Below are 17302 nucleotides of genomic sequence, written 5' to 3' on the forward strand. Positions count from 1 at the left end.
ATCAATGTTCATCAAGGATATTGGTCTGAAATTCTCTTTTTTGGTTATGTCTCTGCCAGGTTTTGGTATCAGGACGATGCTGGCTTCGTAAAATGTGTTAGGGAGGATTCCCTCTTTTTCTATCGATTGGAATAGTTTCAGAAGGAATGGTACCAGTTCCTCCTTGTACCTCTGGTAGAATTCAGCTGTGAATCCATCAGGTCCTGGACTCTTTTTGGTTGGTAAGCTATTGATTATTGCCACAATTTCAGAACCTGTTATTGGTCTATTCAGAGATTCAACTTCTTCCTGGTTTAGTCTTGGGAGGGTGTATTTGTCGAGGAATTTATCCATTTCTTCTAGATTTTCTAGTTTATCTGCATAGAGGTGTTTGTAGTATTCTCTGATGGTAGATTGTATTTCTGTGGGATCGGTGGTGATATCCCCTTTTTCGTTTTTTATTGCATCTATTTGATTCTTCTCTCTTTTCTTCTTTATTAGTCTTGCTAGCGGTCCATCAATTTTGTTGATCTTTTCAAAAAACCAGCTCCTGGATTCATTAATTTTTTGAAGGGTTTTTTGTGTCTCTATTTCCTTCAGTTCTGCTCTGATTTTCGTTATTTCTAGCCTTCTGCTAGCTTTTGAATGTGTTTGCTCTTGCTTTTCTAGTTCTTTTAATTGTGATGTTAGGGTGTCAATTTTGGATCTTTCCTGCTTTCTCTTGTGGGCATTTAGTGCTATAAATTTCCCTCTACACACTGCTTTGAACGTGTCCCAGAGATTCTGGTATGTTGTGTCTTTGTTCTCGTTGGTTTCAAAGAACATCTTTATTTCTTCCTTCATTTCATTATGTACCCAATAGTCATTCAGGAGCAGGTTGTTCAGTTTCCATGTAGTTGAGCGGTTTTGAGTGAGTTTCTTAATCCTGAGTTCTAGTTTGATTGCACTGTGGTCTGAGAGACAGTTTGTTATAATCTCTGTTCTTTTACATTTGCTGAGAAGAGCTTTACTTCCAACTATGTGGTCAATTTTGGAATAGGTGCGGTGTGGTGCTGAAAAAAATGTATATTCTGTTGATTTGGGGTGGAGAGTTCTGTAGATGTCTATTAGGTCCACTTTATGTAGAGCTGAGTTCAATTCCTGGATATCCTTGTTAACTTTCTGTCTCATTGATCTGTCTAATGCTGACAGTGGGGTGTTAAAATCTCCCATTATTATTGTGTGGGAGTTTAAGTCCCTTTGTAGGTCACTGAGGACTTGCTTTATGAATCTGGGTGCTCCTGTGTTGGGTGCATATATATTTAGGATAGTTAGCTCTTCTTGTTGAATTGATCCCTTTACCATTATGTAATGGCCTTCTTTGTCTCTTTTGATCTTTGTTGGTTTAAAGTCTATTTTATCAGAGACTAGGATTGCAACCCCTGCCTTTTTTTGTTTTCCAGTTGCTTGATAGATCTTCCTCCATCCCTTTATTTTGAGTCTATGTGTGTCTCTGCACGTGAGATGGGTTTCCTGAATACAGCACACTGATGGGTCCTGACTCCTTATCCAGTTTGCCAGTCTGTGTCTTTTGATTGGAGCATTTAGCCCATTTACATTTAACGTGAATATTGTTATGTGTGAATCTGATCCTGTCATTATGATGTTAGTTGGTTATTTTGCTCGTTAGTTGCTATAGTTTCTTCCTAGCCTCGATGGTCTTTACAATTTGGCATGTTTTTGCAGGGGCTGGTACCGGTTGTTCCTTTCCATGTTTAGTGCTTCCTTCAGGAGCTCTTTTAGGGCAGGCCTGGTGGTGACAAAATCACTCAGCGTTTGCTTGTCTGTAAAGTATTTTATTTCTCCTTCACTTATGAAGCTTAGTTTGGCGGGATAGGAAATTCTGGGCTGAAAATTCTTTTCTTTAAGAATGTTGAATATCGGCCCCCACTCTCTTCTGGCTTGTAGAGTTTCTGCTGAGAGATCAGCTGTTAGTCTGATGGGCTTCCCTTTGTGGGTAACCCGACCTTTCTCTCTGGCTGCCCTTAACATTTTTTCCTTCATTTCCACTTTGGTGAATCTGACAATTATGTGTCTTGGAGTTGCCCTTCTTGAGGAGTATCTTTGTGGCGTACTCTGTATTTCCTGAATCTGAATGCTGGCCTGCCTTGCTAGATTGGGGAAGTTCTCCTGGATAATATCTTGCAGAGTGTTTTCCAACTTGGTTCCATTCTCCCCATCATTTTCAGGTACACCAATCAGACGTAGGTTTGGTCTTTTCACATAGTCCCAAATTTCTTGGAGGCTTTGTTCATTTCTTTTTATTCTTTTTTCTCTAAACTTCCCTTCTCTCTTCATTTCATTCATTTCATCTTCTATCAGCGATACCCTTTCTTCCAGTTGATCGCATCTGCTACTGAGGCTTCTGCATTCTTCGCGTAGTTCTCGAAACTTGGCTTTCAGCTCCATCATCTCCTTGAAGCCCTTCTCTCCATTGGTTATTCTAGTTATCCATTCTTCTAATTTTTTTTCAAAGTTTTTAACTTCTTTGCTATTGTTTTGAATTTCCTCTCGTAGCTCAGAGTAGTTTGATCGTCTGAAGCCTTCTTCTCTCAACTCATCAAAGTCATCCTCCATCCAGCTTTGTTCCGTTGCTGGTGAGGAACTGCGTTCCTTTGGAGGAGGAGAGGTGCTCTGTTTTTTAGAGTTTCCAGTTTTTTTGGTCTGTTTTTTCCCCATCTTTGTGGTTTTGTCTACTTTTTGTCTTCGATGATGGTGATGTACAGATGGGCTTTTGGTGTGGATGTCCTTTCTCTTTGTTAATTTTCCTTCTACCAAACAAGACCCTCAGCTGCAGGTCTGTTGGAGTTTACTAGAGGTGCACTCCAGACCCTGTTTGGCTGGGTGTCAGCAGCGGTGGCTGCAGAACAGTGGATTTTCGTGAGACCACAAATTCAGCTGTCTGATAGTTCCTCTGAAAGTTTTGTCTCAGAGGAGTACCCGGTTGAATGAGGTGTCAGTCTGTCCCTACTGGGGGGGTGCCTCCCAGTTAGGCTGCTCAGGGGTGAGGGACCCACTTTAGGAGGCAGTCTGTCCGTTCTCAGATCTCCAGCTGCGTGCTGGGAGAACCACTACTCTCTTCAAAGCTGTCAGTCAGACAGGGACATTTAAGGCTGTGGAGGTTCTCACTGAGTTTTTGGTTGTCTGTGCCCTGCCCCCAGAGGTGGAGCCTACAGAGGCAGGCAGGACTCTTTGAGCTGTGGTGGGCTCCACCCAGTTCGAGCTTCCTGGCTGCTTTGTTTACCTAAGCAAGCCTGGGCAATGGCGGGCGCCCCTCCCCCAGCCTCGTTGCCGCCTTGCAGCGTGATCTCAGACTGCTGTGCTAGCAATCAGCAAGACTCTGTGGGCATAGGACCCTCCGAGCCAGGTGCAGGACACAATCTCCTAGTGTGCCGTTTTCCAGGCCCGTTGGAAAAGCGCAGTATTAGGACGGGACTGACACGATATTCCAGGTGCCGTCTGTTTCCCCTTTCTTTGACTAGGAAAGGGAACTCCCTGACCCCTTGCGCTTCCCGAGTGAGGCAATGCCTCGCCCTGCTTCGGCTCGCGCACAGTGCGCTTCACCGACTGTCCTGCACCCACTGTTAGGCACTCCCTAGTGAGATGAAACCGGTACCTCAAGCAGAAATGCAGAAATCACCCGTCTTCTGTGTCGCTGGGGCTGGGACCTGGAGACCGGAGCTGTTCCTATTCGGCCATCTTGGCTCCTAAACCATACTTTTGATTGTCCACTTCCATTTTCTACAAAAAGAGTGTTTCATAACTGCTCAATCAAAAATATGTTTTATCTCTGTTAACTGAATTTACAGATCAGAAATAAGTTTCACAGAATGCATCTGTGTATTTTTTATTTGAAGATATTCCTTTTCCCAATATAGGCCTCTTAGCGCTTAGCATGTCCAATTGCAGTTTCTACAGAAAGAGTGTTTCAGAACGGCTCAATCAAAAGTAAGGTTCAACTCTGTTAGTTGAATGCACAGAACAGAAAGAATTTTCACAGAGTGCTACTGTGTAGTTTATATTTGAATATATTCCTTTTTCCACTATTACCCTCTTAGCGCTCCGAATGTCCACTTGCATTTTCTACAGAAAGAGTGTTCAGAACTGCGCAATCAAAAGTATGGTTTAACTCTGTTAGCTTAATGAACATATCAGAAATAAGTTTCACACAATGCTTCTGTGTAGTTTTTATTTGAAGATATTATTTTTCCCAATATAGGCCTCTTAGCGCTCAGAATGTCCAATTGCAGTTTCTACAGAAAGAGTGTTTCAGAAAGGCTCAATCAAAAGTAAGGTTCAACTCTGTTAGTTGAATGCACAGAACAGAAAGAAGTTTCATACAATGCTTCTGTGTAGTTTATATTTGAACATATTTTTTTCCACTATTACCCACTTAGCGCTACGAATGTCCAGTTGCATTTTTTACAGACAGAGTGTTTCAAAACTGCTCAATCAAAAGTATGGTTTAACTCTGTTAGCTGAATGCTCAGATCAGAAAGAAGTTTCACAGAATGCTTCTGTGTAGTTTATATTTGAATATATTCCTTTTTCCACTACTACTCTCTTAGCGCTCCAAATGTCCAGTTGCATTTTCTACAGAAAGAGTGTTCAGATCTGCTCAATCAAAAGTATGGTTTAACTCTGTTAGCTGAATGCACAGATCAGAAAGAAGTTTCACAGAATGATTCTGTGTAGTTTATATTTGGAGACATTCCTTTTTCCACTATTACCCTCTTAGCGCTCCGAATCTCCACTTGCATTTTCTACAGAAAGAGTGTTTCAGAACGGCTCAATCAAAACTAAGGTTCAACTCCTTTAGTTGAACAAACAGAACAGATAGAAGTTTCACACAATTCTTCTGTGTAGTTTTTATTTGTAGACATTCTTTTTCCCAATATAGGCCTCTTAGCGCTCAGAATGTACAATTGCAGTTTCTACAGAAAGAGTGTTTCAGAACGGCTCAATCAAAAGTAAGGTTCAACTCTGTTAGTTGAATGCACAGAACAGAAAGAAGTTTCATACAATGCTTCTGTGTAGTTTATATTTGAACATATTCTTTTCTCCACTATTACCCATATAGCGCTACGAATGTCCAGTTGCATTTTCTACAGACAGAGTGTTTCAAAACTGCTCAATCAAAAGTATGGTTTAACTCTGTTAGCTGAATGCTCAGATCAGAAAGAAGTTTCACAGAATGCTTCTGTGTAGTTTATATTTGAATATATTCCTTTTTCCACTACTACGCTCTTAGCGCTCCAAATGTCCAGTTGCATTTTCTACAGAAAGAGTGTTCAGATCTGCTCAATCAAAAGTATGGTTTAACTCTGTTAGCTGAATGCACAGATCAGAAAGAAGTTTCACCGAATGATTCTCTGTAGTTTATATTTGAAGACATTCCTTTTTCCACTATTACCCTCTTAGCGCTCCGAATCTCCACTTGCATTTTCTACAAAAAGAGTGTTTCATAACTGCTCAATCAAAAATATGCTTTATCTCTGTTAACTGAATTTACAGATCAGAAATAAGTTTCACAGAATGCATCTGTGTAGTTTTTATTTGAAGATATTTTTTTCCCAATGTAGGCCTCTTAGCGCTTAGCATGTCCAATTGCAGTTTCTACAGAAAGAGTGTTTCAGAACGGCTCAATCAAAAGTAAGGTTTAACTCTGTTAGTTGAATGCACAGAACAGAAAGAAGTTTCACAGAATGCTACTGTGTAGTTTATATTTGAATGTATTCCTTTTTCCACTATTACCCTCTTAGCGCTCCGAATGTCCACTTGCATTTTCTACAGAAAGAGTGTTCAGAACTGCGCAATCAAAAGTATGGTTTAACTCTGTTAGCTTAATGAACATATCAGAAATAAGTTTCACACAATGCTTCTGTGTAGTTTTTATTTGAAGATATTATTTTTCCCAATATATGCCTCTTAGCGCTCAGAATGTCCAATTGCAGTTTCTACAGAAAGAGTGTTTCAGAAAGGCTCAATCAAAAGTAAGGTTCAACTCTGTTAGTTGAATGCACAGAACAGAAAGAAGTTTCATACAATGCTTCTGTGTAGTTTATATTTGAACATATTCTTTTTTCCACTATTACCCACTTAGCGCTACGAATGTCCAGTTGCATTTTCTACAGACAGAGTGTTTCAAAACTGCTCAATCAAAAGTATGGTTTAACTCTGTTAGCTGAATGCTCAGATCAGAAAGAAGTTTCACAGAATGCTTCTGTGTAGTTTATATTTGAATATATTCCTTTTTCCACTACTACGCTCTTAGCGCTCCAAATGTCCAGTTGCATTTTCTACAGAAAGAGTGTTCAGATCTGCTCAATCAAAAGTATGGTTTAACTCTGTTAGCTGAATGCACAGATCAGAAAGAAGTTTCACCGAATGATTCTGTGTAGTTTATATTTGAAGACATTCCTTTTTCCACTATTACCCTCTTAGCGCTCCGAATCTCCACTTGCATTTTCTACAAAAAGAGTGTTTCATAACTGCTCAATCAAAAATATGCTTTATCTCTGTTAACTGAATTTACAGATCAGAAATAAGTTTCACAGAATGCATCTGTGTAGTTTTTATTTGAAGATATTCTTTTTCCCAATGTAGGCCTCTTAGCGCTTAGCATGTCCAATTGCAGTTTCTACAGAAAGAGTGTTTCAGAACGGCTCAATCAAAAGTAAGGTTCAACTCTGTTAGTTGAATGCACAGAACAGAAAGAAGGTTCACAGAATGCTACTGTGTAGTTTATATTTGAATGTATTCCTTTTTCCACTATTACCCTCTTAGCGCTCCGAATGTCCACTTGCATTTTCTACAGAAAGAGTGTTCAGAACTGCGCAATCAAAAGTATGGTTTAACTCTGTTAGCTGAATGCTCAGATCAGAAAGAAGTTTCACAGAATGCTTCTGTGTAGTTTATATTTGAATATATTCCTTTTTCCACTACTACTCTCTTAGCGCTCCAAATGTCCAGTTGCATTTTCTACAGAAAGAGTGTTCAGATCTGCTCAATCAAAAGTATGGTTTAACTCTGTTAGCTGAATGCACAGATCAGAAAGAAGTTTCACAGAATGATTCTGTGTAGTTTATATTTGGAGACATTCCTTTTTCCACTATTACCCTCTTAGCGCTCCGAATCTCCACTTGCATTTTCTACAGAAAGAGTGTTTCAGAACGGCTCAATCAAAACTAAGGTTCAACTCTTTTAGTTGAACAAACAGAACAGATAGAAGTTTCACACAATTCTTCTGTGTAGTTTTTATTTGTAGACATTCTTTTTCCCAATATAGGCCTCTTAGCGCTCAGAATGTACAATTGCAGTTTCTACAGAAAGAGTGTTTCAGAACGGCTCAATCAAAAGTAAGGTTCAACTCTGTTAGTTGAATGCACAGAACAGAAAGAAATTTCATACAATGCTTCTGTGTAGTTTATATTTGAACATATTCTTTTCTCCACTATTACCCATATAGCGCTACGAATGTCCAGTTGCATTTTCTACAGACAGAGTGTTTCAAAACTGCTCAATCAAAAGTATGGTTTAACTCTGTTAGCTGAATGCTCAGATCAGAAAGAAGTTTCACAGAATGCTTCTGTGTAGTTTATATTTGAATATATTCCTTTTTCCACTACTACGCTCTTAGCGCTCCAAATGTCCAGTTGCATTTTCTACAGAAAGAGTGTTCAGATCTGCTCAATCAAAAGTATGGTTTAACTCTGTTAGCTGAATGCACAGATCAGAAAGAAGTTTCACCGAATGATTCTCTGTAGTTTATATTTGAAGACATTCCTTTTTCCACTATTACCCTCTTAGCGCTCCGAATCTCCACTTGCATTTTCTACAAAAAGAGTGTTTCATAACTGCTCAATCAAAAATATGCTTTATCTCTGTTAACTGAATTTACAGATCAGAAATAAGTTTCACAGAATGCATCTGTGTAGTTTTTATTTGAAGATTTATTTTTTTCCCAATGTAGGCCTCTTAGCGCTTAGCATGTCCAATTGCAGTTTCTACAGAAAGAGTGTTTCAGAACGGCTCAATCAAAAGTAAGGTTTAACTCTGTTAGTTGAATGCACAGAACAGAAAGAAGTTTCACAGAATGCTACTGTGTAGTTTATATTTGAATGTATTCCTTTTTCCACTATTACCCTCTTAGCGCTCCGAATGTCCACTTGCATTTTCTACAGAAAGAGTGTTCAGAACTGCGCAATCAAAAGTATGGTTTAACTCTGTTAGCTTAATGAACATATCAGAAATAAGTTTCACACAATGCTTCTGTGTAGTTTTTATTTGAAGATATTATTTTTCCCAATATATGTCTCTTAGCGCTCAGAATGTCCAATTGCAGTTTCTACAGAAAGAGTGTTTCAGAAAGGCTCAATCAAAAGTAAGGTTCAACTCTGTTAGTTGAATGCACAGAACAGAAATAAGTTTCATACAGTGCTTCTGTGTAGTTTATATTTGAACATATTCTTTTTTCCACTATTACCCACTTAGCGCTACGAATGTCTAGTTGCCTTTTCTACAGACAGAGTGTTTCAAAACTGCTCAATCAAAAGTATGGTTTAACTCTGTTAGCTGAATGCTCAGATCAGAAAGAAGTTTCACAGAATGCTTCTGTGTAGTTTATATTTGAATATATTCCTTTTTCCACTACTACGCTCTTAGCGCTCCAAATGTCCAGTTGCATTTTCTACAGAAAGAGTGTTCAGATCTGCTCAATCAAAAGTATGGTTTAACTCTGTTAGCTGAATGCACAGATCAGAAAGAAGTTTCACCGAATGATTCTGTGTAGTTTATATTTGAAGACATTCCTTTTTCAACTAATACCCTCTTAGCGCTCCGAATCTCCACTTGCATTTTCTACAAAAAGAGTGTTTCATAACTGCTCAATCAAAAATATGCTTTATCTCTGTTAACTGAATTTACAGATCAGAAATAAGTTTCACAGAATGCATCTGTGTAGTTTTTATTTGAAGATATTCTTTTTCCCAATGTAGGCCTCTTAGCGCTTAGCATGTCCAATTGCAGATTCTACAGAAAGAGTGTTTCAGAACGGCTCAATCAAAAGTAAGGTTCAACTCTGTTAGTTGAATGCACAGAACAGAAAGAAGGTTCACAGAATGCTACTGTGTAGTTTATATTTGAATGTATTCCTTTTTCCACTATTACCCTCTTAGCGCTCCGAATGTCCACTTGCATTTTCTACAGAAAGAGTGTTCAGAACTGCGCAATCAAAAGTATGGTTTAACTCTGTTAGCTTAATGAACATATCAGAAATAAGTTTCACACAATGCTTCTGTGTAGTTTTTATTTGAAGATATTATTTTTCCCAATATAGGCCTCTTAGCGCTCAGAATGTCCAATTACAGTTTCTACAGAAAGAGTGTTTCAGAAAGGCTCAATCAAAAGTAAGGTTCAACTCTGTTAGTTGAATGCACAGAACAGAAAGAAGTTTCATACAATGCTTCTGTGTAGTTTATATTTGAACATATTCTTTTTTCCACTATTAACCACTTAGCGCTACGAATGTCCAGTGGCATTTTCTACAGACAGAGTGTTTCAAAACTGCTCAATCAAAAGTATGGTTTAACTCTGTTAGCTGAATGCTCAGATCAGAAAGAAGTTTCACAGAATGCTTCTGTGTACTTTATATTTGAATATATTCCTTTTTCCACTACTACTCTCTTAGCGCTCCAAATGTCCAGTTGCATTTTCTACAGAAAGAGTGTTCAGATCTGCTCAATCAAAAGTATGGTTTAACTCTGTTAGCTGAATGCACAGATCAGAAAGAAGTTTCACCGAATGATTCTGTGTAGTTTATATTTGAAGACATTCCTTTTTCCACTATTACCCTCTTAGCGCTCCGAATCTCCACTTGCATTTTCTACAAAAAGAGTGTTTCATAACTGCTCAATCAAAAATATGTTTTATCTCTGTTAACTGAATTTACAGATCAGAAATAAGTTTCACAGAATGCATCTGTGTAGTTTTTATTTGAAGATATTCTTTTTCCCAATGTAGGCCTCTTAGCGCTTAGCATGTCCAATTGCCGTTTCTACAGAAAGAGTGTTTCAGAACGGGTCAATCAAAAGTAAGGTTCAACTCTGTTAGTTGAATGCACAGAACAGAAAGAATTTTCACAGAGTGCTACTGTGTAGTTTATATTTGAATATATTCCTTTTTCCACTATTACCCTCTTAGCGCTCCGAATGTCCACTTGCATTTTCTACAGAAAGAGTGTTCAGAACTGCGCAATCAAAAGTATGGTTTAACTCTGTTAGCTTAATGAACATATCAGAAATAAGTTTCACACAATGCTTCTGTGTAGTTTTTATTTGAAGATATTATTTTTCCCAATAGAGGCCTCTTAGCGCTCAGAATGTCCAATTGCAGTTTCTACAGAAAGAGTGTTTCAGAAAGGCTCAATCAAAAGTAAGGTTCAACTCTGTTAGTTGAATGCACAGAACAGAAATAAGTTTCATACAATGTTTCTGTGTAGTTTATATTTGAACATATTCTTTTTTCCACTATTACCCACTTAGCGCTACGAATGTCCAGTTGCATTTTCTACAGACAGAGTGTTTCAAAACTGCTCAATCAAAAGTATGGTTTAACTCTGTTAGCTGAATGCTCAGATCAGAAAGAAGTTTCACAGAATGCTTCTGTGTAGTTTATATTTGAATATATTCCTTTTTCCACTACTACTCTCTTAGCGCTCCAAATGTCCAGTTGCATTTTCTACAGAAAGAGTGTTCAGATCTGTTCAATCAAAAGTATGGTTTAACTCTGTTAGCTGAATGCACAGATCAGAAAGAAGTTTCACCGAATGATTCTGTGTAGTTTATATTTGAAGACATTCCTTTTTCCACTATTACCCTCTTAGCGCTCCGAATCTCCACTTGCATTTTCTACAAAAAGAGTGTTTCATAACTGCTCAATCAAAAATATGTTTTATCTCTGTTAACTGAATTTACAGATCAGAAATAAGTTTCACAGAATGCATCTGTGTATTTTTTATTTGAAGATATTCCTTTTCCCAATATAGGCCTCTTGGCGCTTAGCATGTCCAATTGCAGTTTCTACAGAAAGAGTGTTTCAGAACGGCTCAATCAAAAGTAAGGTTCAACTCTGTTAGTTGAATGCACAGAACAGAAAGAATTTTCACAGAGTGCTACTGTGTAGTTTATATTTGAATATATTCCTTTTTCCACTATTACCCTCTTAGCGCTCCGAATGTCCACTTGCATTTTCTACAGAAAGAGTGTTCAGAACTGCGCAATCAAAAGTATGGTTTAACTCTGTTAGCTTAATGAACATATCAGAAATAAGTTTCACACAATGCTTCTGTGTAGTTTTTATTTGAAGATATTATTTTTCCCAATATAGGGCTCTTAGCGCTCAGAATGTCCAATTGCAGTTTCTACAGAAAGAGTGTTTCAGAAAGGCTCAATCAAATGTAAGGTTCAACTCTGTTAGTTGAATGCACAGAACAGAAAGAAGTTTCATACAATGCTTCTGTGTAGTTTATATTTGAAAATATTTTTTTCCACTATTACCCACTTAGCGCTACGAATGTCCAGTTGCATTTTTTACAGACAGAGTGTTTCAAAACTGCTCAATCAAAAGTATGGTTTAACTCTGTTAGCTGAATGCTCAGATCAGAAAGAAGTTTCACAGAATGCTTCTGTGTAGTTTATATTTGAATATATTCCTTTTTCCACTACTACTCTCTTAGCGCTCCAAATGTCCAGTTGCATTTTCTACAGAAAGAGTGTTCAGATCTGCTCAATCAAAAGTATGGTTTAACTCTGTTAGCTGAATGCACAGATCAGAAAGAAGTTTCACAGAATGATTCTGTGTAGTTTATATTTGGAGACATTCCTTTTTCCACTATTACCCTCTTAGCGCTCCGAATCTCCACTTGCATTTTCTACAGAAAGAGTGTTTCAGAACGGCTCAATCAAAACTAAGGTTCAACTCTTTTAGTTGAACAAACAGAAGAGATAGAAGTTTCACACAATTCTTCTGTGTAGTTTTTATTTGTAGACATTCTTTTTCCCAATATAGGCCTCTTAGCGCTCAGAATGTACAATTGCAGTTTCTACAGAAAGAGTGTTTCAGAACGGCTCAATCAAAAGTAAGGTTCAACTCTGTTAGTTGAATGCACAGAACAGAAAGAAATTTCATACAATGCTTCTGTGTAGTTTATATTTGAACATATTCTTTTCTCCACTATTACCCATATAGCGCTACGAATGTAAAGTTGCATTTTCTACAGACAGAGTGTTTCAAAACTGCTCAATCAAAAGTATGGTTTAACTCTGTTAGCTGAATGCTCAGATCAGAAAGAAGTTTCACAGAATGCTTCTGTGTAGTTTATATTTGAATATATTCCTTTTTCCACTACTACGCTCTTAGCGCTCCAAATGTCCAGTTGCATTTTCTACAGAAAGAGTGTTCAGATCTGCTCAATCAAAAGTATGGTTTAACTCTGTTAGCTGAATGCACAGATCAGAAAGAAGTTTCACCGAATGATTCTCTGTAGTTTATATTTGAAGACATTCCTTTTTCCACTATTACCCTCTTAGCGCTCCGAATCTCCACTTGCATTTTCTACAAAAAGAGTGTTTCATAACTGCTCAATCAAAAATATGCTTTATCTCTGTTAACTGAATTTACAGATCAGAAATAAGTTTCACAGAATGCATCTGTGTAGTTTTTATTTGAAGATATTTTTTTCCCAATGTAGGCCTCTTAGCGCTTAGCATGTCAAATTGCAGTTTCTACAGAAAGAGTGTTTCAGAACGGCTCAATCAAAAGTAAGGTTTAACTCTGTTAGTTGAATGCACAGAACAGAAAGAAGTTTCACAGAATGCTACTGTGTAGTTTATATTTGAATGTATTCCTTTTTCCACTATTACCCTCTTAGCGCTCCGAATGTCCACTTGCATTTTCTACAGAAAGAGTGTTCAGAACTGCGCAATCAAAAGTATGGTTTAACTCTGTTAGCTTAATGAACATATCAGAAATAAGTTTCACACAATGCTTCTGTGTAGTTTTTATTTGAAGATATTATTTTTCCCAATATATGTCTCTTAGCGCTCAGAATGTCCAATTGCAGTTTCTACAGAAAGAGTGTTTCAGAAAGGCTCAATCAAAAGTAAGGTTCAACTCTGTTAGTTGAATGCACAGAACAGAAAGAAGTTTCATACAATGCTTCTGTGTAGTTTATATTTGAACATATTCTTTTTTCCACTATTACCCACTTAGCGCTACGAATGTCTAGTTGCATTTTCTACAGACAGAGTGTTTCAAAACTGCTCAATCAAAAGTATGGTTTAACTCTGTTAGCTGAATGCTCAGATCAGAAAGAAGTTTCACAGAATGCTTCTGTGTAGTTTATATTTGAATATATTCCTTTTTCCACTACTACGCTCTTAGCGCTCCAAATGTCCAGTTGCATTTTCTACAGAAAGAGTGTTCAGATCTGCTCAATCAAAAGTATGGTTTAACTCTGTTAGCTGAATGCACAGATCAGAAAGAAGTTTCACCGAATGATTCTGTGTAGTTTATATTTGAAGACATTCCTTTTTCAACTAATACCCTCTTAGCGCTCCGAATCTCCACTTGCATTTTCTACAAAAAGAGTGTTTCATAACTGCTCAATCAAAAATATGCTTTATCTCTGTTAACTGAATTTACAGATCAGAAATAAGTTTCACAGAATGCATCTGTGTAGTTTTTATTTGAAGATATTCTTTTTCCCAATGTAGGCCTCTTAGCGCTTAGCATGTCCAATTGCAGATTCTACAGAAAGAGTGTTTCAGAACGGCTCAATCAAAAGTAAGGTTCAACTCTGTTAGTTGAATGCACAGAACAGAAAGAAGGTTCACAGAATGCTACTGTGTAGTTTATATTTGAATGTATTCCTTTTTCCACTATTACCCTCTTAGCGCTCCGAATGTCCACTTGCATTTTCTACAGAAAGAGTGTTCAGAACTGCGCAATCAAAAGTATGGTTTAACTCTGTTAGCTTAATGAACATATCAGAAATAAGTTTCACACAATGCTTCTGTGTAGTTTTTATTTGAAGATATTATTTTTCCCAATATAGGCCTCTTAGCGCTCAGAATGTCCAATTACAGTTTCTACAGAAAGAGTGTTTCAGAAAGGCTCAATCAAAAGTAAGGTTCAACTCTGTTAGTTGAATGCACAGAACAGAAAGAAGTTTCATACAATGCTTCTGTGTAGTTTATATTTGAACATATTCTTTTTTCCACTATTAACCACTTAGCGCTACGAATGTCCAGTGGCATTTTCTACAGACAGAGTGTTTCAAAACTGCTCAATCAAAAGTATGGTTTAACTCTGTTAGCTGAATGCTCAGATCAGAAAGAAGTTTCACAGAATGCTTCTGTGTACTTTATATTTGAATATATTCCTTTTTCCACTACTACTCTCTTAGCGCTCCAAATGTCCAGTTGCATTTTCTACAGAAAGAGTGTTCAGATCTGCTCAATCAAAAGTATGGTTTAACTCTGTTAGCTGAATGCACAGATCAGAAAGAAGTTTCACCGAATGATTCTGTGTAGTTTATATTTGAAGACATTCCTTTTTCCACTATTACCCTCTTAGCGCTCCGAATCTCCACTTGCATTTTCTACAAAAAGAGTGTTTCATAACTGCTCAATCAAAAATATGTTTTATCTCTGTTAACTGAATTTACAGATCAGAAATAAGTTTCACAGAATGCATCTGTGTAGTTTTTATTTGAAGATATTCTTTTTCCCAATGTAGGCCTCTTAGCGCTTAGCATGTCCAATTGCCGTTTCTACAGAAAGAGTGTTTCAGAACGGGTCAATCAAAAGTAAGGTTCAACTCTGTTAGTTGAATGCACAGAACAGAAAGAATTTTCACAGAGTGCTACTGTGTAGTTTATATTTGAATATATTCCTTTTTCCACTATTACCCTCTTAGCGCTCCGAATGTCCACTTGCATTTTCTACAGAAAGAGTGTTCAGAACTGCGCAATCAAAAGTATGGTTTAACTCTGTTAGCTTAATGAACATATCAGAAATAAGTTTCACACAATGCTTCTGTGTAGTTTTTATTTGAAGATATTATTTTTCCCAATAGAGGCCTCTTAGCGCTCAGAATGTCCAATTGCAGTTTCTACAGAAAGAGTGTTTCAGAAAGGCTCAATCAAAAGTAAGGTTCAACTCTGTTAGTTGAATGCACAGAACAGAAATAAGTTTCATACAATGTTTCTGTGTAGTTTATATTTGAACATATTCTTTTTTCCACTATTACCCACTTAGCGCTACGAATGTCCAGTTGCATTTTCTACAGACAGAGTGTTTCAAAACTGCTCAATCAAAAGTATGGTTTAACTCTGTTAGCTGAATGCTCAGATCAGAAAGAAGTTTCACAGAATGCTTCTGTGTAGTTTATATTTGAATATATTCCTTTTTCCACTACTACTCTCTTAGCGCTCCAAATGTCCAGTTGCATTTTCTACAGAAAGAGTGTTCAGATCTGTTCAATCAAAAGTATGGTTTAACTCTGTTAGCTGAATGCACAGATCAGAAAGAAGTTTCACCGAATGATTCTGTGTAGTTTATATTTGAAGACATTCCTTTTTCCACTATTACCCTCTTAGCGCTCCGAATCTCCACTTGCATTTTCTACAAAAAGAGTGTTTCATAACTGCTCAATCAAAAATATGTTTTATCTCTGTTAACTGAATTTACAGATCAGAAATAAGTTTCACAGAATGCATCTGTGTATTTTTTATTTGAAGATATTCCTTTTCCCAATATAGGCCTCTTAGCGCTTAGCATGTCCAATTGCAGTTTCTACAGAAAGAGTGTTTCAGAACGGCTCAATCAAAAGTAAGGTTCAACTCTGTTAGTTGAATGCACAGAACAGAAAGAATTTTCACAGAGTGCTACTGTGTAGTTTATATTTGAATATATTCCTTTTTCCACTATTACCCTCTTAGCGCTCCGAATGTCCACTTGCATTTTCTACAGAAAGAGTGTTCAGAGCTGCGCAATCAAAAGTATGGTTTAACTCTGTTAGCTTAATGAACATATCAGAAATAAGTTTCACACAATGCTTCTGTGTAGTTTTTATTTGAAGATATTATTTTTCCCAATATAGGCCTCTTAGCGCTCAGAATGTCCAATTGCAGTTTCTACAGAAAGAGTGTTTCAGAAAGGCTCAATCAAAAGTAAGTTTCAACTCTGTTAGTTGAATGCACAGAACAGAAAGAAGTTTCATACAATGCTTCTGTGTAGTTTATATTTGAACATATTTTTTTCCACTATTACCCACTTAGCGCTACGAATGTCCAGTTGCATTTTTTACAGACAGAGTGTTTCAAAACTGCTCAATCAAAAGTATGGTTTAACTCTGTTAGCTGAATGCTCAGATCAGAAAGAAGTTTCACAGAATGCTTCTGTGTAGTTTTTATTTGAATATATTCCTTTTTCCACTACTACTCTCTTAGCGCTCCAAATGTCCAGTTGCATTTTCTACAGAAAGAGTGTTCAGATCTGCTCAATCAAAAGTATGGTTTAACTCTGTTAGCTGAATGCACAGATCAGAAAGAAGTTTCACAGAATGATTCTGTGTAGTTTATATTTGGAGACATTCCTTTTTCCACTATTACCCTCTTAGCGCTCCGAATCTCCACTTGCATTTTCTACAGAAAGAGTGTTTCAGAACGGCTCAATCAAAACTAAGGTTCAACTCTTTTAGTTGAACAAACAGAACAGATAGAAGTTTCACACAATTCTTCTGTGTAGTTTTTATTTGTAGACATTTTTTTCCCAATATAGGCCTCTTAGCGCTCAGAATGTACAATTGCAGTTTCTACAGAAAGAGTGTTTCAGAACGGCTCAATCAAAAGTAAGGTTCAACTCTGTTAGTTGAATGCACAGAACAGAAAGAAGTTTCATACAATGCTTCTGTGTAGTTTATATTTGAACATATTCTTTTCTCCACTATTACCCATATAGCGCTCCAAATGTCCAGTTGTATTTTCTACAGAAAGAGTGTTCAGATCTGCTCAATCAAAAGTATGGTTTAACTCTGTTAGCTGAATGCACAGATCAGAAAATGTTCCACCGAATGATTCTGTGTAGTTTATATTTGAAGACATTCCTTTTTCCACTATTACCCTCTTAGCGCTCCGAATCTCCACTTGCATTTTCTACAAAAAGAGTGTTTCATAACTGCTCAATCAAAAATATGTTTTATCTCTGTTAACTGAATTTACAGA

This window comes from Symphalangus syndactylus, chromosome 23 (genome assembly GCF_028878055.3).
Source record: "Symphalangus syndactylus isolate Jambi chromosome 23, NHGRI_mSymSyn1-v2.1_pri, whole genome shotgun sequence".
In the NCBI taxonomy this organism is placed as follows: domain Eukaryota; kingdom Metazoa; phylum Chordata; class Mammalia; order Primates; family Hylobatidae; genus Symphalangus; species Symphalangus syndactylus.